This window comes from Xenopus laevis, chromosome 2S (genome assembly GCF_017654675.1).
Source record: "Xenopus laevis strain J_2021 chromosome 2S, Xenopus_laevis_v10.1, whole genome shotgun sequence".
Classification (NCBI taxonomy): Eukaryota; Metazoa; Chordata; class Amphibia; order Anura; family Pipidae; genus Xenopus; species Xenopus laevis.
In genome coordinates, this window is record NC_054374.1 from 21,432,736 (window position 1) to 21,455,575 (window position 22,840).

Genomic DNA, 22,840 nt, shown 5'->3' on the forward strand with positions numbered 1-22,840 from the left:
ACTTATATGTTATCTACTGTGTATCCTGTGCTTGAATGGCTGCTCCCATGGCTACACAACATCTTGTTTATATAACTATCTGTTATCTGCTGTTATAAACTATAGTATAGTTTTACCAGTTCAGGGAAACAGGACATTATATTTTGATTACTTTAAAACGCTTAAATTTTTTGATGTTACTGTTCCTTTAATAAAGTTTTTATCCTGTAAAATGTATAATTCTGCAGAATATAAAGGGTGCGGTGGCTGAACACTGATGTTATATTCCATGTTATAGCTCTTAATTAACTATTTCCTATAGCAATTTCCCAAAACATTGTAAAATCGGAACAATCTGTTTGTGATCTTTAGAGAAACAAATCAAATTTTGCACAGGAAAGCAGCATGGCAGCTCCTTCTCCTATACATACGAATCTAAACATTCCGAGAAGGAATATTCTGCGTGTATAGTAAACTATAACCGTATATATTTTATTTTCTTCGATTATAAACCGCAAATTTATATTACGCAACATCACGGAAACGTATTACGGTCGAATGTTTAAAGGCAGACTTACAGAATAAATTTTGGCTTTTAAAGGGGTATATTAGCAGGCTGCAGGCATTCCTCGTATAAGCAAGGAACAAATGATTTTGATTGTGTGGGAGGACTGGTTTAATGTACACAGCCAACATCACGGCTACGCCAGTCATTGTTTCGCTGCTCGCATACGCTATTTACTGTGCATCCATAAAACGTCTCTGATTTATTCATTCCAAAATCTGAAACAAATGAAGTTTTTTTATTTTTTTATTTTATTATCTTTCATATACAGTGAAATTAGTAAATATCTAAGCCGATTGAAATGTGCATGGTTTACATAACTTTCCCCCCGGGGTTTATGAAATCTATTGCTATTCATTTTAATGGGAGACGTGGAGCAATCATTTAAAGGATCATGCACAATAGGATATTATAGATTTTTTTTGCTCAGGTTATTTGTGTTAAATAAATAAGGCAAAATGATCATTTCTACAGTAATAAATGTTTAGGCTGAGGCCAAGAAACACAGCTGCTCAGAAGCAGGAAAATAATGTCTGCCACGACTACAGATACAGTTAGACATGTAAGGGGGAGTTTATCTTAAAAGTATCAGCCATCTTTATAGATGATTGTGTGTAAATATTCAGTCCATATTTAATGATGTGAGGGCTGGAACTAGGGGTAGGCAGAAGAGGCACGTGCCTAGGGTGCAAATGCTGTGGGGTGCCAGGCATGTACCTCCTCTGCCACCAACCTTTGTCCTGGCCCCCGGACTGGCCCACTGGGATACCAGGAAAACTCCCGAAGGGACCAGGTGTCAGTGCTGCTAAACATTTGGCCTATTTCATGGCCATTCCCTATTTCTATGAGAACAACGAGGCTAAATAGATGGAATAATAGACTATAGTATGTAAAGAAAAGAAACTAGTAGATAGAGGTTGAGTGAGGAGAGGAAGAATAATAGTACTGAGAGTGGGCCCTGGGCTAAGGTATTTTGGTGGGCCCCTGATCTAAAGTTTTTGGGTGGGCCCCTGGAGTCCCAATCCGACACTGTGCACGTGTGGTTTCGCGACACGAGCGGCATTTCGCGCATGTGCACCAAATTCAAGATACGGTTTGGGATTCGGTTTGGTATTCGGCCAGGATTCGGGCTAATCCTCCTGCCCGGCCTAAACAAATCTGAATCCTAATTTTTTTGAAGGAAGTAAAAAAATGTTTTCCCCTTCCTGTCCCTAATTTGTATATGCAAATTAGGATTCAGATTCTGTTTGGTATTCGGCTGAATCTTTCGTGAAGGATTCGGGGGTTCGGCCTGGCCCAGCTCTACATGTACTTTTTCCAAACACTTACCCCTATTCCGGGCCCTCTTCCACACACTATGGGGCAGATTTATCAAGGGTCGAAGAGTAAATTTGAATGTGAGATTTATCACACCTCGACCATGGAAACAGTCCTAATTTTTCGATTCATACTAAACAAATACGAATCAAATCCGATTCGAATTTTTGGGTCAGAATCATTCGTTTGAATATTAGACATTCTCATTTTTTCTTAAAGGAAAACGATACCCCCCAAACAACGTAGGTCTCTATAAAAAGATATTGCATAAAACAGCTCATATGTAAAACCCTGCTTCATGTAAATAAACCATTTTCATAATAATATACTTTTTTAGTAGTATGTGCCATTGGGTAATCATAAATAGAAAATTGCCATTTTAAAAAATAAGGGCCGCCCCCTGGGATTGTACGATTCACTGTGCACACAAACATACCAACAAACCATACTTGTTAGGTCACATGAGCCAATTAACAGACAGAGTTGTGTCTTCCACACTTCTTCCTGTTTCAGTTAGAGATGCAGTTTTTCTGGTCAGGTGATCTCTGAGACAGCACACAGACCATCACAAAATGGTGGTTCAAGGCAAGAGATGTAAAAGGGCAATTTTTGCTTAAATATATATTCCAGTTTGGTAAGATTGTTTAATATGCCACTTAATATGATGTAAACTATCTGTTGCTTAAGTGTTCATTTTGGGGGTATAGTAAATAAAATCTTCTGTTTGAAGGGTACTTTTCTTGTATTATAGGCTTTATTTAGCATCCATCATTTCTTTGGTATAATGAGGTTTCTGAGCATGTCAAAAGAGTTTCCATCAGGATGCACAGAGACAATTTCCTTCCCTTCCTGTAGAACCTGAAGGAACCCAGAGTCATCTATTCCAATTATCATCTCCATCAAGTCGGACATTAGCACCACTGCAAGGCAGAAGATGTTCATAAGTCACAATTATACTTTAATTCAGCATACAGTATATTTGGTTGTACAGGTAAAGGACTGGGGTCTATTTATTAAAGTCTGGATGCCAAATATTCGAAAAATTATAGGTTTTTTTTCTATAAAATCATTATTTTTTTATTTTTTTAGTGGTTTATTATACCCCGAGGCTGCTAAAAGTCCAAAACTCAAAAATACTCCATTTTCAAGTTGTCGGGGTCCTGTAGAAGTCAATGGCAAAGGTCCCATTTCAAATTTGAAGATATGGTTTGAGTATCTGAGTATCTGAGTTTTGGCCAAAAATCCCCAAAAAATTGGGCGGTTTGAGCAATTTCATGAAAACTGTGAGAGTTTCAGCCATAAAACCATAAAAATGTTTTAAAAAAAACTGAATCTTTCAATTTTTTTTCCAAATCGCTTTTATCAAGTGTTTTCTATGATAAAGAGGGTCAAATCGTGGATTCTAGTTTGGTTGGACTGTTATTATTTTGATAAATAATCCCCTTTTAGTTACAGCTTTTGCTTTTAGCATTTTCCTAGAAATTCTGGTTTATTACCCTGAGGTCCCGTTGCCCATAGTGGGCCTACAGCCAGGACTGTATTTAGGTCCAATGCGACTCTAGGCATTGGACCTAAACATGCCCTTACGTTGTGCACGTGACGTTGGAATAGCAGTGTCTACATCATTCCAATAACGAATTGCAATGAGAACTGTTTTTTTTTGTTTTTGTAACATAATTTTTATTTTAGAGCAAAAGAAAGAACTTTACAAGTATGTAGCAATGCAAAGTTATTGGGGGGGGGTAAAAGATAGGGTCAGAAAACAAAATTAAAATGCACAACAAAGGAAAAATTACATAGGAACTTTCAGCCTTGAGGTTAAGAAGAAAAAGAGAAGTAGTAAGAATCTACATTTATGCCATTGTTTGGATACATTTCTGTTATGCAGACCTATAAGTTCAATTCACGCTTACGTTGTGAAGCCTCTCTGAGCACCCAAACAGACCAAACCTTCAGAAAGTTGGGAGTTTTGTTTTGCATGAAAGCTATTCTTTCCTCAAAAGTTCTGTTGCTATTGACCCTGGTTATCACCTCTGATATTGTTGGGGGATTTGAAGTCTTCCATTTGGCTGCTATGACCATGCGTGTAGCCATTGATATATAGTTGACCAAACACTGGGTCTGCTTAGATGGCCCAGGGAAGGGTTTCCCAAGAAGATAGGTGAGTGGGTCCCTAGGGAGGTTACAGGTGGTTAGTATAGTTAGTAAGTCTGCTACATCATCCCAAAATTTTTGAATCCTGGGGCAAGTCCAAAAAATATGAAGTAGGGATCCCACTTCTCCACACTGTCTCCAGCAGATGTTGGGATGGTTTGGAAAGATTGAGTGCAATTTTTCTGGTGTTTGGTACCAGAGCATCAGAACTTTGTACATGCTTTCTTTTTGTTTGATGCATGTGACCACTTTTCTAGCATTTACCCAAATTGAAGTCCAATCTTCCTCTGTTGGCTGTTGTGCAAGAACCAAGTTCCATTTGGCCATGTATGGATGATTGTGTAATCTGTCCGGTGGCGGTTTTGTCAACATTTTATAGATTTTTGATATTAGTCCTTTTTGCGGTAGGCCCAATGCCGGTAATTTACAAAAGGTAGAGAAAGTGATGTTTTCGCTTGGTGAATATAAATGATAACTGCTTTTATAAATGGGATCAGGTTAACCAGTAGTAACCAAGACAAAATCCCCAAGGAGAAAGATAAAGATGCTGAGTAGTTACACTAAGCCGCCCTTGCAATGGAAAGTGATGTGAAAACACACTTGTGCCCATAATGACTCCAGAGCTAATGTTAAACTCCATGCTACAGTAGAAAGTTAAAGGGATACTGTCATGGGAAAAAAATTTTTTTTCAAAATGAATCAGTTAATAGTGCTGCTCCAGCAGAATTCTGCACTAAAATCCATTTCTCAAAAGAGCAAACAGATATTTTTATATTCAATTTTGAAATCTGACATGGGGCTAGACATTTTGTCAATTTCCCATCTGCCCCTGGTCATGTGACTTGTGCTCTGATAAATTTCAATCACTCTTTACTGCTGTACTGCAAGTTAGAGTAATATCACCCCCTCCCTTTTCCCCCCAGCAGCCAAACAAAAGAACAATGGGAAGGTAACCAGATAACAGCTCCCTAACACAAGATAACAGCTGCCTGGTAGATCTAAGAACAACACTCAATAGGAAAAACCCATGTCCCACTGAGACACATTCAGTTACATTGAGAAGGAAAAACAGCAGCCTGCCAGAAAGCATTTCTCTTCTAAAGTGCAGGCACAAGTCACATGACCAGGGGCAGCTGGGAAATTGACAAAATGTCTAGCCCCATGTCAGATTTCAAAATTGAATATAAAAAAATCTGTTTGCTCTTTTGAGAAATGGATTTCAGTGCAGAATTCTGCTGGAGTAGCACTATTAACTGATTCATTTTGAAAAAAAAAATTTTCCCATGACAGTATCCCTTTAAAGTAAATGCCTTTATATGCCTATCAGCACCTCACAATATTCTTATCTAGGCGATAAGCGTTGGCAACAGATATAGGAGGCGGTATAATTCTAACATAGCTGTTCTGAAGGGAGGCATCAGGTGTATAATACCTTATCTCTGTGTTACTCACAGGTGTTTAACCCAGTGAACTCCTGCCCCCAGATCTGAGTAAATGCAAGATAAGCAAACTCTGAGCTACTCACCTTTGCAGCCAATACTTATAATAAGCAGGTAGGACACCATCTGGTCCTTTGCTCTGAAATGCCTTTATGAGCCCTTCTAATGCCGTCACAGATCTGGCAATCAAAGTGTCCACCCACAGTGGTTCAATATTTGTTCTGTGGCTCTTGTTATGCTGCGCAATGAGATCATTGATACAAACAGTTGGGTTACTATGGCTGACGTTGAACCTGCAGCCTACGAGAAAAGGAAAACACTGTAATAGCCCCACTGTTGTACTGGATATATAAAATAAAGAAACCTGTGACATTCTATATTGAATGAAGAACTCTCAACTGCTAAATTAAATTGCCCAGCCCATTCACTACCTGAAGACAAAGCAAGCTGCCCTAATGCCCAGTGGCATAAACAACCTCTTGCTTCAGTTGAAGACCAGGACAGTCCACAAGATTAGTGGGGAGGCATATGCTTCAATTAGGAAATGTTTAAGTGATAAATAAGAACATTTTTTGTGACCTGCTTGGTGCATTGTAAATAATCCCTAGTGTGCGTTTGCTGCTTTGTTGGTCTTGTCATGTATAGACACACTGGGCAGGCTCATTCTAAATGGCATTAGACCTCATCATCTTGCTAAGAAGTCCACAGTCCTTGTTGGGTTCTGGTTAGGGACAGCACTGATAAGTCTTGGGCAAGACTGGAAGTAGCACTTAAAAGCAGATGCTAGGGGAAACAATTCAGCAAGAATAAAATAACTCCACCTCTGCTATAAAAAGATACACAGAAATACAATGAAATATGGGATAATGACCCAGGGAAGGTTGCTCCCACTGGCAACAGACAATTTCAAGATTCCACCTAGAGCCTTGGCATTTAAAGAAGATCACGTAAATTAAACTGCCTACCATTTAGAATGTGGAAAGTATTTCCCATGAGTGTAGAATTCGCCAGAACCCCACCAATCTTCGTCAAATCTCCATAGTAAATATCATAAGGCCATTTTACTCTCAGGTCAATATCATGCAATAGAAATAACAAAAAAACATGAACACTATTTTTAAGATAAATCCTGTTGAGCACCCCAAATTGAGTCTTAAAGGGAAATTACATAATATGAATGGAGGGGAATGCAATGTTTTAAATGCTACTCATGGCAGGGATCAAAAAGTGCCCCTGACAAAGGCTGATCCCAGTTCACTGAGCACTGTGAGATTCCCAGCCAGGGTAACTGCTCACAATATGTAAGAGCTCTGGGCAACCAGCTGCTTGATTTTGATGAGAGGCTTAAGTAGCTTGGCTGCCATGATATGGGAACGTTGTAGGACAGTGGTGCCCAAAATGTAGATTGGGATCTACCAGTAGACCTTTAGCTGGTGATCAGTAGATCTCAAGGCAATGTCAACAAACAGCTTGACTAAATCACCCTCGTGTTTCATGCTTTTCAGATATTTATTTCGATAAGGCTACATACAAAATGGGTGTTTGGGAAATATACATTGTACTTTTTCTCAAAAATTATATAAGTAATATTTTCCATGGAACAGAATGCTAGCAATGCTTTTATGGATGTAGATCATAATGAGACTTCATCACTAAAAGCAGACCTTGCATTAGTAAAGTATGGGAGCTCCTGCTGTAGGACCTCCATTTTTGTAGCTAAACTCAAAGACCAACAGTACATTGTCTGCTATTGAGCTTAGACACACAGGCTGCTCAGCACGTAAGCCTAAATGCAACTTTCTCATCAACGCTTGCTAGACATTTTGATAAGCAGTGGGTGACATACAGTTGTGTTCAGAATAACAGCAGTGTGTTTTAAAAGTGACTAAAGCTCTAAATCCTTATAATAGCTTTTATTTCCATACACACAAATGCACTGGGAACTCTGCACATTCTATTTCAAATCAAAACATGAAGAACAATTTATCAAATTAATGTTATTCGTTTACAGAAAGTGAAGACAGGGGAATATTAGGCTGCTCCAAAAAATAGCAGTCCCTGCATTCTTCTTTACAAACTCAAACTTTCACTGTATAAACTGAAAAATCAAGATGTTGCTTTCCTTTGAATGACTGAACTAATATTGAGTTGTATAATCAGTGTTTCTGAGAACTGCTGCACATCTGTGTTACATGGAGTCCACTAGTGATGGGCGAATTTAGGGCATTTCGCTTTGCCGAAAATTGCTGGCGAAAATGCGCCAGCATAAAAAACGCGGCGGTTTCACGAATTTATTCGCCAGCTGCGACTAGCAGAAATCCCCCCACGAATTCGCACCAGGCGAATAAATTCCCCATCACTCGCGTCCACCAACTTCTGGCACCTGTTACATTCCACAATTCTTCTGCATTTTTGTTTTGCCTCACAAACACCATTTTTGATGTCACCCCACAAGTTTTCTATTGGATTACGGTCTGTGGCCACTCCATAACGTCAATCTTGTTGGTCTGGAACCAAGATGTTGCTCATTTACTGGTGTGTTTGGGGTCATTGTCTTGTCGAAACTCCCATTTCAAGGTATTTCCTCTTCAGCATAAGGCAACATGATCTCTTTAATTATTTTGATATATTAAAACTGATCCATGATCTCTGGTATGTGATAAATATGCCCAACATTATAGTATGAGAAACATCCCCATATCCTGATGCTTGTGCCACCGGCTTCAGTGGCTTCACTCTGTACTGTGACTTGAATTCAGTGTTTGGGGTTGTCTGGCAAACTGTCTGCAGCCCCTACACCCAAAAAGAACAATCTTGCTTTGTAGTTTTCCATTTTCTTCAACGTCATTTAAGTAGTGATGGGCGAATTTGCGCCGTTTCGCTTCGCCGAAAAATTCGCGAATTTCGCGCGAAATTCGCAAAACGGCGAAAAATTCGCGAAACGGCGCCGGCGTCTCGTTTTTGACGCCGGCGCCCGTTTTTGACGCCGGCGCCCGTTTTTTCGACGCCGGCGAATTTTTTTCCGCGAATTTTCGCGGGAGTTTCGCGAATTTATTCGCTGGCGGCGAATCGCGCAAATTCGCCGCGAATTCGCGCCTGGCGAATAAATTCGCCCATCACTACATTTAAGGTTTTGGGTGCCATTTTAAAGCATTTGAGATCATTTTAGCTGACCAGCCTATCATTTTTTGCACTTCTTTATATGTTTTCCCCTCTCCAATCAACTTTTTAATCAAAGTCCGCTGTTCTTCTGAACAATGTCTGGAGCGACCCATTTTACTCAGATTATCAGAGAGAAATGCCCCACAACCAGCACAACATTTGCTCCTTCCTTCCTTAAATAAGGGCTGGAATTGACACCTGTTTTTTCACAGAATAAATGACCTCACTAAATGAACATCATAATTTTATTATTTGGAACAAGCCTCAATTAATGAGATTCAATGACACAGAATCAGCAGCATGTCATTATTGTTGGTTTTCTATTACCCTCCTACACCTACTAGTAAATTATTTGCCATGTAGAAACATAATTTCTTCCAAAAAAGATCAGATTAGTGATGTCTACTACTTTTATTCTGAGCACAACTGTAAGTATATTTGATTCCCTACAATCTCCCAGAAGATTCTACCCTGAAATACTTTATTTGTAGGCAATCATATGAATGAACTAATATACTCTACAGCAATAACAAATCTGTTAACACTTTGGCTAAATAATTATCTATTTGTTTCCCATCAGACAAATAACTTAGTGACTATAACTGCAAATGCAGCATTAAAATCTGAGCATATGTGTATAAGCTTTCTCCCCATCAGCAAAACAAAACATTGTATTTTCTTTGCAGGTGCAATAACTGTATAAATTGTGGCATTTTTCAAAGCCCATACATCTGCTCACATTTAGTGCCTGTGCTGCTAACGTTTCATTGAGAGCTCCCCACGGGCAGTACTTAGATTTGTGCCCCATATGGCTGAGAAAGATTTAAGGGGAAAATGCTTGAGGTTTGGGAACATCTACGGGAGGTAGCACATGAAAGATAACAGGGCTGCATGTTAAGGCATTGGATTGAGAACTGACTGATGTTGGAGAAATTGCCCATGACTTGCTTGCCACGCTGGCTTTCTAAGCTAAGGAACCCTTAAGGGGCTGATGGATGGAAGTTAGGCATGGTCATCCGAGGTATAAACCTAGGAGCTCCCAGTCCAGCCTGCAGTATATAAAGTCTTACTGTAAATGTGCGGAAGTCATCGGCTTTATGGAATATTGGAAACATATGGCTTGGTTAAGCACTCCTGAAAAATAGCAAAGGTTTATGGTTAGCAAATATCTGAACATGGTAACTGTTCTACAAAGAAGTATGAGGTGCCAGGGAAGACTGGATTTCATAAGGACAGACAGGTTCTTATTCTTCCAGATGACCTCTTGCACATAATATACAGAAAAAGACTTGTAAACCAGACAGGGCAAGCTCATGTTCCGTTGGAAAGAAGAATCCCATCTGCTAAAATATTTTACAGAGCCCAGGATGGATATTAATATTCTGATGCTGAAAGGTTATAAAAGTAATTAAAAGTAATTACTAGGGATGCACCGAATCCACTATTTGGGATTCGGCCGAATCCTTGGTGAAAGATTCGGCCGAATACCGAACCGAATCCGAATCCTAATTTGCATGTGCAAATTAGGGTCAGGAAAGGAAAATGTGGGAAAAAAATCTTCTTTTGTGACGAAAAGTCACGTGATTTCCCTACCCGCCCCTAATTTACATATGCAAATTAGGATTCGGATTTTTGGGAAAAAGCCAGAAATAATCGATCGCTTTAGGAAAAAAATCTAAAAAATTACAGGCTTTCACTTGATTTTATTGAGTTTTCCCTCGATCCGATTAAATCATGCTTTTTTTAATAATAAATAAGGTCAAATCATGGATTCTAGTTTGGTTGGACATTTTTTGATAAATATATATGTAGCGTTATAGTAAACTGACTTGCGTGAGGGCAGTTTTAGCTACTTTCCTTTGTGGGCTGATACCACAGATGAGCTCTCTTTCTCTGGGGTAAGCCCTCGCAACGTGGTGGAGGCAGGGTGTAGTGTAACTGTAACTATGTGCGATAGCACAATGATGGGCGCCAGTAGTTCTTTAACGGTTGAACATAGAACTGTATTTATTGAACAATAGCACATAGATCATTCAGCACATTGATCCACAATGGAGCATAGAATATACACAGCAGCATAAAGGAAGCATATACTCACAGCACGTATAGGCTGAATCCCCACAGGCTAGGGAATATACAGCAGAGAGTAAGTTGACAGCATGTGATGGGTATTGCCCAGTTTTCAGGATATCTTCCAGTGGCAGACTAGGGGAACTCCTATCATCCCTATCTCAAAACTTTAGTCCTTACTCCGGGTCAGTAATACCCTGGGATCTTAATCCCTCTAATCTCCTCGGCGGAGCCTTGAGCTGCTCAACAAAATAACCTCTCTATCACTCCTAGAGCGATCTACAAAATGAGTATAGCTGTCTAATTACTAGCGACACAACCCATTCCCTTCCAGCCTGCTTGGTTGGGCTAAAGCAATGGACCCAGACCTCATGGTTCCTAAACCTTTTATGCTCTGGCACAGTGCCATCTGGTGTACACTGTGTGAACTACAGGGGTTACATAAGCACAAGGTCCCCATAAGGACCCACTGAGGTGTCATATTACTAGGGATGTGCCTGTCTGTAATGTGTAAGGGTGTCTAAGATTTTCACATCCCTACATATATATCTTCAGATCTCAACAAAAGACTAAAGAAAGAACTATTGATAGGGATGGCACAGCAGTCTTTAGGTGATCTACTAATACTACATATATGTCAAGCCCAACACGCGAGGGGGTGTACAGAATAACAGCTAAAGTATCACAGATCGGTCGGTACTATTCTACATAAATAATTATCTCATGGTTTGCATGGAGACCTGCCACTAATAAAGTCTAGGGGCACAAATAATGGTTACTGTCATAGGCACCACATTTGTCTTGGTCTCTGTGAAGCAGTGTAGAGGTAGAACTATAAATGTATTTGGTGCTTAGAGTTAAAAGCTCCCTGCCCTATTTAAGGTACCTCATATCCAGAAAGGGACCTCACAGATTCCACCACTGCCAGGGACATTAGGGGGGGTTATTTACTACACTCCGAATGCAAAAATCACGAAGAATGTGTGATTTTTTTTGGTTATAAAATCAGACGTTTAAAAAATCACTTATTTTTCAGAATTTATTAAACCCTCAGAAAAGTCTGAGTCTGAAATTTCAGCATCTCAGACCTGTCGAGATTGCATATAAGTCAGAAGTCCCAATGATTTTTTGATGTACGCTGGGTTTCATGCAATACCCCGAAGTTTTCCCCAAACCGGCACTTTCTGGATTATTAAATCTAGACAATGAACTAAATCTTAATTGTTTCATTGCTAAATCAGGGCCTTTGAGTGACCCCCTTATATGACTTGGGCCTTGTACTGGTTTAACAATTGGACATTTTGGACCATAAAGACCAATACAAGCTTTTGGCTTTAGGTTGTATTACCTAATACACCAGTGATCCCCAACCAGTAGCTTGTGAGTAACATGTTGCTCTCCAACCCCTTGGATGTTGCTCCCAGTATCCCCAAAGCAGGTGCTTATTTTTGAATTCCAGGCTTGGAAACAAGTTTTAATTGCATAAAACCTAAGTATATTGCCAAGAAGAGCCTCCTGTAGGCTGCCAGCCCACATAAGGGCTACCAAATAGCCAATCACAGCCCTTATTTGTTATCCTAAGGGACTTTTTCATGCTTGTGTTGCTCCCCCAATCTTTTTACATTTGAATGTGGCTCATGGGTAAAAAAGGTTGGGGAACCCTGTATTACACCAAACTGACCTCCATATTGCTGCATATATAGGATGGGTTTGCAATGGCATTTGAGCTGTTATGGTTGGCACTGGTATATTCTTTTAAGATGATTGCACAATGACACATAAAGCAGACATGCACTTACAGCCAGGTAAAAAAAACCTAGAAATGTCTGCAATTGTTTCAGAAAAATCAGTTTCTGCTGTGCTAAAGAAGGATCCTGTATGCACATGCATTTACTCCGACAGGTACCTTTGTTCTATTAAATTACCCAACAAAAATCTCACCTTCTAAGAAAACTAACTGCAGAGAAACATCATATTGTGGCCATAAAAAAACAAAACAACACCCCCCATCCTCATAAAAACCCTACATTCACTATGAAATTCAAAGCTTACACAAACAGAGCACAGGAAAGCAGCCACTCACTCTCTATTCCCAAAATAAACAGCACATTAAAGGATAACTTACAGGGCAGTTTTTATTTTAATTGAAAGAGCTCTACTGACCTTTGTCTTGAGCCTGATGAGCCGCAATGGCGATTAACCCCATTTCCTTGGGTTCGTGAAACATCAGCCTCCGAGGGATGGGAACACGGCCGTGCAGTTAGTACAGGAAGCCACAACAAATAAAAAGCTAATTAAGTGTGAAATGGGCAATCGGCATTACTTTGCAAGGATAATATTGTACGGGGAGGAGAGTCCTGTAGAAGCAGCCAAGAGAAAGATGTTATATTATAGTTCTCTTTATAATTGGCCAAACTGTCATTCCCCATGTGTTGTTGAGCTACAAAGTTGATATGTCTGTGGTCATTCACAATATACCTTTGTTGTATGATGGGTGGGATACCCCTAACTGGTTGAATATCCCTAAGTTTAGGAAGTAAGTGGACCCTGCCATTCGGCAAAACCATTAGTGCTGTCAGGTGGTGATGGTTTTGGTTTGCAGGAGAAATTCTGACCTGAAGCTCCAGCAACTGCCAGAGGCATCCAGTGCCACTTTCTCCTGAAGAGCAACTACTGGTGCAAATTCGTTTCTGGGAACAGTTTTTGGAGCTGGGATTTTGTCACTGCCAGAACAACTTTAAACATGGTGATTGAGCCTAATGCAATTGCTGCTCCATGAACAAGTTGAAGCCTGGCACCAGAGGAAGGTGAACTGGAGCATATACTTTATGTAGCAAGGAACATGTATGGATGCAAGCAGGGCTGTATCTTTAATAAGGCTGTACATGTGCTTAAACAGGGTTGATTTGTCTTACAGATCTTCTGGTGGGCTCAGACCCTTGAGGGCCCCAACCTTGGATATTTCCCATCCACCTTTTCTTACTCCAAGCGCAGGTCAACATGGCACCTCTAATAGTTGTCACTATATACATGTAATGGCTGTGAGAGCGGGCCCTGGATGTTAATTTCTCTGGTGGGCTCTAGGAGGCCCAGTCAACTTAGTCCATCTCAAAGTTAAAATATTTTAATTGAAATACCTAAAAAAAATGTTTTTAAATATCTGTAACTACACATTGGGGTTCAAAAGTAGAGTTATAATAAGGAAAGTTTCTCTTTAATAGTTACACAAATAATCTTGTGGCCAATGGCTCCTGCCCATGTCTCTGTACCCTGTCCACAGGGGCGATCCTGGCCCCTCCGCTGCCTGAGGCAGCAGCAGTAGCTGCTGCCCCCCCCTCCCCTGGAAATTCGCTCTTAAAGTACCAGGAGCAGCATTTTTGCTGCCCCTGGTACCTAGTAGGGCGCTGCCGCCTGAGCTTCATTGGCGAAGCACCCCTGCCTGTCCAACACCGTCCCTTGAGTTGAAGGCCAGAATTTGGATACACTGGAAGCAGGTCAGTCCACCGAGGAAACATATAAGGGCCTACTATGCAATTCACCAAAATAAAAAATTAAAGTTTTAACTAGCAGCAAGAACCTGGTTTCAAAGTCAGTGTTTCCCCAGGAGATCTAATTAGAACTTTACAACATTAACACTAGAATACCTAATGAATAGGCTACACACTGCCAGCCCGGTGGTGGGGGAATTTTACACAACAAAGGGCCACACGGGTATAACAAGAAACATTTACTGGAGAAACCAAGGGTGTGGAATCCATCATAAATCTCGGCAAAGTTTGCGACAGACCATGGAAAGGAGGTAGAAGAATTGATACAATAATATTACGTGAAAATGAACGTTGAATAAATTCATAACAAGAGACTGGCCTCCATATAATTATACGATGGAAATACAATTAAAGTATATAAATGAACAAGTTTCCTTGGTGTTTTGGAATAGCACAAATGGAATCATCATCATCAATCCCCTGCCTTGCTGTTCTTAAGAGAAATATGGCTCTGTGATAGGAAAAGTAAAATAGTTGAGAGTGGGACTACATGGGCTGACCTATACAGAGGCCTAGAACCTAGAGGCCAACATACAATTACAGGTATGGAATCCAATATCCAAAAAGCTCCAAATTATGGAAAGACTGTGCCCCATAGACTTCCTTTTATCTAAATAATTCAAGTTTTAATAAATGATTTCCCTTTTCTCTGTAATAATAAAACAGTCCCTTGTACTTGATCCCAACTAAGACTAAGATATAATTAATCCTTAATGGAAGCAAAACCAGCCTATTGGGTTTGTTTAATGTTTAAATGATTTTCTAGTAGTCTTAAGGTATGAAGATCCAAATTGTGGAAAGATCTGCTATTCAGAAAACTGCCGGTCCCGAGCATTCAGGATAACAGGTCCCAAACCTGTACTGTCTATAATTTGGGTGGAAATGACTGTTACAGTGGGTGACTGGCTGACTGTGGTTAATTCAGGGTGCCTCCCAAAACTGCAGGTGATTAGTAAGTGCTGTAGGCAAAGTGCTAAAAGGTGCAAGGGAATCCTGTAATCTACACATACTGCTGATCCGATAAGATTCCCTTTGCACAGTTTTTTTTCTACTAAAAGAGTTAAAATGAAATCAGCAAAAAAGTCCTAGCATTTATAAATAGTTTGGCGTGCATAAAAGAGGCTTTCTAGGGACTTCTTTGATGCATCAGACATTTGGCAAGAGTCACAGAACCATATTAATGAGCTGAGTAGATATTCCTTTAGGCCAAGAGGAAACCCGGTAAGGAACACAGGGGAAGGAGGCTAATGCCGCAACTGAGAGAAATGGAGGCAGACAGATTTATTCCTGCTATCTGAGATAACTCTGGGGCTTTACAGCATTGGTTGAAGGCAACAATAAAGCTCTTGTTTATTTCAGGATACGTAAGACACAGCGGCTCAGAGCAGAGAACTGACCAACTGATGCTGTGAACACTTGTATATAATGGGGAAAAGTGCAAACTGAGGTTGGTGGTGATAGATGGGACCATGGCGTGTCATGAGTGAACCCAAGGAGCCAGCATTAGTGTTGTCATAGGCAGATTTTTCCTACTCCTTTAAACGGGAAGAGGTGACGGGGAGGGGGGACATTTTTACTGGTTAGAAATCCCCATGTAGCAAGAGAAACACGTGCACACCCGAGCCCTTCAGAGTAGTATAAACTCCGAGCACAGACCCTGGGAAGTCGGCACTTCCCCCAAACTGACAGGAACAGAAAAACAGCTACCGGCACTTGTGGCAATTTCAAACCGGGGATGTTTGAAATTGCCAAGAGTGCCGGTACTTGTTTTTCTGTTCCTGTAGAAATCCCCATGTGCCATAGCACTTAAATATGATAAATCATATAGATATTGTAAGGAGCGCTCGCCGGCGCTACTTACTCTGTCTGCGTCTTCCCCAAGATGGCGAAGCCCAGGGGAACCATGTGAGAAGACGGACACCAGCGCGTCAAAACATGCACCGTAAATGTGCAACGTCAACGTATGACATCACGCACGTTTTGCCACGGAAACCTGCCTATAAAAGGACGCCAGAGGCCTACAGTGATTGCCCAATTATAGGTTCAACATATTGTGTTCCTGGATGTGTTATACTGCTTTTGACCTTTGATTCCTGATCTTGACCTCAGCCTGTTATCCTGACTGAGAACCTTGCTGCCTGAACTGACCTTTGCCTGGATTTGACTACTCTCCTTCTTAACCCCTTGATACCGTGAACTGCGTTCCTCCAACCTGAGCCTTCAGGCCCTGACAGATATAAAGGAAGCCATGATAAGCAATCCGGACAACCCTGGCCTATCAGCACCTACCTATTATCTGAACGGCAAGTATGCAGTAACCTCCGCCTTCTGAGACTCAGCTAACACTCGCGCAATAGTGCTGATTTACTTGCGTCTCAGAATTAGATTGACAGTCAAATATGCAGCACATTAGAGGGCAAATTCACTTAAGGGTGAATTTTCGCCTGCAAAGGCTTTGCCACACTTTGTCAGCAGTTAATTCACTACCACTTCTCTAATTCACGAAAATGCAAAGTTGCGTCTCGGCAGCCGAAGTTTCACTAGCGTAAATTCATCAGCGCGAGCATTTCATAGCGAGCTTCCTTTAACATTCATTTCTGCCTAGCGAAACTTCATTAGTACACTTACGCTTAGGTCAATTTGAATAGGGCGGGTACATATAGGTCACATATATATTTCTTTATTAAAGATGTCAATGCAAATGCTTGAAGTTGCCACTTATTATTAAAAATGTCCAAGGAAACAAAATAAAGACAAAAAAGAACCTCCAATGCCCTAGACATGAGCCCACCCTAAAACAAAAGTGGCATGCCCCTCAAATGGTTAAAAAAAATATTATAACAAAAAGTTTTAACAATCCAATTATAAATTATGAAAAAACGCCAGCGTTTTTTTTAAATTTTTTAAACTTTTCGGCTTCCAGGATGTGATGTCACTGACATAAGATTGAGGAGGATGTAGTTTCAACTTGTCAGTTCGCCAGGTCTAAGCTGGCGAAAGATACTCTGGCGAAAGAGGTAACGTAATGGAAAATCGCACTTTAGTGAATATGCGCAGTAACGATCCTTCACTGTAACAAAAATTCGCCTGACGAAAGGGCACAAAACTTTGCTAGCGAATTGTCCTCTACCCCTGTTAGTAAATTGGCGATCTCCCTGTGGATTGGATTTCTGGCGAATTTTCGTTAGCGACGGCCACTTCGTCTTTTAGTAAATCAGCCCCTAGGAGAGCAGCAAATCTCTCAAATTTCCAGGTTCCCTCTACCTGATTGATCCATTTGGTGATTATGAGATGATGACCTGATGACCAAACCAAGAAATACATATTTTGCCCCTCATTAAGGTTTAAAAGATCAAAAAGAATGGTTGGGTAATGTTTTCAAAAATTCTGCACTCCCTACAGGAATAATTCCCCTGCAAGCAAATTTACTCCAGAAGGAGAGCAAGGGATACTGTCGATATTTGGGATTTCTCTTGAAAAAAAACCTGAACATTGGCTCTTTACAGTCAGAGAAAAAGAACATATCATGTATCAGGTTTCTGGATGAAATACAGTGCGGTTTATATATTTGGTTTTTTACGTTTGTGAATTTAATGCCCGCTGAACGCGCTAACAGACGTGGAATGTGAAGTTCAGCAAAGTCCGGCCAACATTTCTACCACATCAGGCTCTCCCTAGTCATCATTCATGTGCGTGTTCAGGAAAGGGCAATTCAGCGGACCATATTTATTGGGGAGAAAAGAACAGATCGTGAAAAGAAGCTATTTATTATATGAAGCCATTGTGTATTAGAAACTTGCATTACATTTTATTGCATTTCCTATTGTAATGGACATATACACTTTTTGCTTGACCAAGAGATTCTGAGAATGTCAAAAGTGCAACTTGAGGACCAAATCAGTAGCACTTCCATTGTATTTAACAAATTTTTACACATTTTAAACACATTTTAGCCGTGGAGTGCACCCACAACCCTCCTATTTTGTATTGTAGCCAGAAGCTGCAGGCTAAGCTTCCATGTGGTTTGTAGCACCCCACAACCGCACCTTTTAACAAATGGTGGTCCTATGCTTTTAAAAAATGGGTGTTGGTTTGGGCAGTCTCTCTCTCTTAAAAGCCGCAAAATCTAATGGGGATACAAGTCTTTTTATAGTATGACCAGATGTAAACAGTTTGGGGTTTACATTGATATGATCATCACTTTGTAACTAAAAACCCTTGCTTTCGTAAAAACATGCACTTGTATACACACTGAATTACTTATGAGACAGGGGACCAGGGAATGTGCATTGATCAATTGGCCAAATCAATAGCACTTCCATTGTATTAATGTAGAAGGAAAGTCTTCTTCCGCTTGGGGGTGCCAAATGTTAGGCACCCCCAAGTTTTTTTACTTACTTACCTGAAACCCCAGGCCGGTGCTCCTATCAGCAGAAAACTGCACCGGCCCGGGGTTCTTCCAGCCAGCACCTCAAAGCGATCCTCTTCCTGCTTCTTCTTTCTTCAAATTTCTCAGGGCAGACGCATGCGCAACAGAACAAAATAGCCCACTTTTGAGTTAAAGTTTGGCTTTTCGCTCTACTGTGTATGCACAGCCGCGAGAACAAAGAAGAAGCCAGAAGAGGATCGATTTATGGTGCTCGCTGGAAGAACCCCAGGCCGGTGCAGTTTTCTGCTGATAGGAGCACTAGCCTGGGGTTTTAGGTAAGTATATAAATCACTTGGGGTGCCTAACATTTGGCACCCCCAAGTGGAAGAAGACTTTCCTTCTTCATTAAAGTTTTACTTAGCCTTGGAGTGCACCCACCACCCTTCTCTTTTGCAACTTGAGGACCCTCTAGAAACAGGTACAAGTGTAAAACATTTAGGGATGCACCGAATCCAGGATTCGGTTAGGGATTCGGCCTTTTTCAGCAGGATTCAGATTCGACCGAATCCTTCTGTCCGGCCGAACCAAATCCGAATTTGCATATGCAAATTAGGGGGAGGGAAATCTTGTGATGTTTTGTCACAAAAGTAAAAGGAAGTAAAAATGTTTTCCCCTTCCCACCCCTAATTTGCATGTTCAGTATTTGGTTGAATCTTTCGCGAAGGATTTGGGGGTTGGGCCAAATCCAAAATAGTGGATTCGGTGCATCCCTAAAAACATTGCCCTGCAGGGAAACAAACAAGTCATGATGAACTGCTCTTTGTACCCAACACTTTGCCCCATTAGCTAATGAGGCCCGATATGACTAGTCCCTCTTCTTCTGAGAAAAACATGTGCTGAAAATTAATATAAAATATTCTTATCAGAGGCAGTCAATATTCCTGGCCATTAAAATGTTACAGCCTTAGCCATGTGCACCTTTATATTCAGAAGACAGACTGATTACCTTCCAAGTCTCGGAACATTTTCCTCTATTGAATTTCATTGTGCAAACAAGAGAAACTCACCGTTGGCCCAGCTCTGCCACTCTTTAAATCTTCCAATTTCGAACCCTAGCTATAAAGAAAATCACTTTCGGATGTATTACTTTATTACCTGCTTGATTAATGATGCTGGTATTTTCCTTTTTAAAAACCAAGGCTTCCTGTGGTAAGAGATTTCACTTCTCCGTTAAAATAACACTATAAAAAGTTACAGCTCGAGTCCAAAAATATGCTTAAAAGGTATCCAGTGTTATAAATCTTGTATTTGTCCAGCCCGCAGACTGTTGACGCAGGCATGACAACATTTACTAGTCAAATGCCAAATTCCGACTGGAGAAAGTAACCTTTGGGGGTCTTAATCAAGAGTGGCACTATTGCTTTTCTGACAATTATGAATGTGACTATTTGTAGTAGGTCCAAACATTCAGAGCAGGCAATGCGGATTTGAGGCCGTCTGGAACCAGAAATTGTATCACATATTTGGAACAGATTCCTTAGCTGTTGACCCAAGGTAAGTGTGTATCATGGCAAGGCTTCAGTTTCTACATCTTGAAATGTTATAAGCTGAACTCTATTTAGAATGAATCATGGCGTCCGTGGGCCAAGGAAATGCACAAACAAACTAGGATTTGACTTGCCAGCACCTTGCAACAACAACAATATGAAGCCTTGTTTTCAAACTCAAGGAACGTCTTAAAAACGTTTATTGAATTTATTTTAAAATGAACATTATGGCAAATATTAGGGATAGAGTGGAAAGGATAAACCATTAGGCCATTAGGCTGGTATTCAAACTAATTTTAGAGCAGTGAAGGTGTTACTTTTAGGGAGTTATTTGTCAGAATTCGAATGTTTTGATGTTTTAAATAAAAAAAAGTTTGACCAAACTAGAATCCACGATTTACACTTATTTATCATTAAAAAAACGAAAAAAAATTGACTTTTTCGGATTGTTGCTGGAGAAATCGTAATTTTTCTTTTTCACTCAAAAGTTTTTTATTTTACTTCCAGTTCACATAATAAAAAAACATACTCTCACAATTGTACAATATCTCCATTGCAGATGTTTAAACATTATGTCTAAATGCAATACGACTCAGATGTTGCATACAATTGTATAATTGCATCATGACAGATACTTATATAGTGCACCGAATTGTAGAGAAATCGTAATTTTTCTGATTTGACACCCAAAAAGTACAAATTTTTTGTGAAATCGGCGGAAAAGCCAGAAATGTTCGGATTATGGTATGAAACCCAGTGCAGACCATGATATCTTCAAATTGCAAATAGGACCTCTGCCATTGACTTCTATCGTACCTTGACAGGTTTGGATTTTGACTTTATGCTTCCTCGGGGTATAATAAATCTCGAAAACTGCATGTTTTTTTTCACTAAAAATTCTGTTATTATAGTAAAAAACAACTAACATTTTTCAAGTTTTTACCATTTGGTTTAAATAACCCCTTAAATAACCCCTTAAGTGTCCGAATTACTGACAATCGAATACTGATTTTTAGTTCTATGAATTGAGAACCATTTTTCTATATTTCTTAGAAGCTCTAAAAATTTGACACTTATCAAGTGAAAAAAAAAACACGAAAACCTTCAATACAAAAATTGGCCAAGTAACAGTTGTTGAGGTGCTATAGAAGTCAATGGGAGCTGTGCTGATGCTATTGGACATTTCTTAACCCAATCAGAATTTTAGAGGCTTTTGGATTTGTTTATAGTCGGAAATTGTCGGAAAACCTAAAATTTTTAGAGGTTTTCGAGGTATTTGTATATATTAGAGCATCGTTCAGTGTTTTTTTTTTTTTTGTATTTTTCAAATTTGGATTGTTTCATAAATTCAATGACATTCCTGGCTTTAAAGTTTGTGAGTTTAGTTGTGGTTTCAAAAACGTCTAAAACCACTAAAATGCCACCATTAATAAATAAGTCTCTAACACTTTATTTAGGGGATGGCGGCTCACACATGGACTACCAGTATAAGGGTAGGCACACATAAGGGCTCATGAACCAACTGCATGTTCAAGTGTTAAGCCCTGTACTTAAGGGCTTTAGCACACGGGCAGATTCGGGGAGATTTAGTCGCCCGGCGACTAATCGCTTCTTCTTCGGGGTGACAATCTCCCTGAACTGCCTTCCCCCTGCTTTCCGCCTGCTAAAATGAAAAATCGTCTGCAGCAATGCACTCGCGGTGCTTCGATTTCCGAAGTCGTCCGAAGTTTCCTCATGAGGCAACTTCGAGCGACTTTGTAAATTGAACAGCCGCGAGTGCATTGCTGCAGACGATTTTTCACTTTAGCAGGCGGAAAGCAGGGGGAAGGCAGTTCAGGGAGATTGTCACCCCGAAGAAGAAGCGATTAGTCGCCGGGCGACTAAATCTCCCCGAATCTCCCCGTGTGCTGAAGCCCTAAAGGACAAGGAAAGTGCAATAAAGAATTTATCTCCAGGGGGCGGCCCTTATTTTTTACAATGGCAATTTTCTATTTATGATTACCCAATGGCACATACTATTAGAAAAGTATATTATTAGGAAAATAGTTTATTTACATGAAGCAGGGTTTTACAAATGAACTGTTTTATGCAATATATATATATGTGTGTGTGTGTTTTATAGAGACCTACCATGTTTGGGGGTATAGTTTTCCTTTAACTTTTAGTATGATGTAGAGACTGATATTCTGTGACAATTTGCAATTGGGTTTTCATTTTTTATTATTTGTGGTTTTTGAGTTATTTGGCTTTTTATTCAGCAGCTCTTCAGTTTGTTATGCCAGCAAACTGGTTGTTATCGTCCAGATTACCCTAGCAACTTTGCATTGATTTGAAAGAGAATATGGAATACGAATAGGGGAGGGTCTGAATAGAAAGCTGAGTAATAAAAATTAGCAATAACAATAAATGTATAGCCTTACAGAGCATTTATTTTTAGATGAGGTCAGTGACCCCCATTAGAAAGCTTGAAAGAGTCAGAAGAAGAAGGCAAATAATTTAAAAACTATACAAAATAAGTAATGAGGACCAATTGAAAAGTTGCTTAGAAGTGACCATTCTATAGCATACTAAAAGTTTACTTGAAGATGAACCACCCCTAAAGCAGCACCAGACCAAGTAATATTGGCACTCTGGGTAATGCTACCTGGCTCAGCATCCTGCCGACCCACCCACACCCGCACAGCAAACCC

General features: G+C 40.1%; 1 pseudogene; it reads right to left on the minus strand.

Moving 5' to 3' along the window:
- Positions 1 to 2,629: 2,629 nt before the first annotated feature.
- On the minus strand, positions 2,630 to 12,652 carry LOC108709241 (annotated as a pseudogene).
- Between the last annotated feature and the right edge of the window lie 10,188 nt (positions 12,653 to 22,840).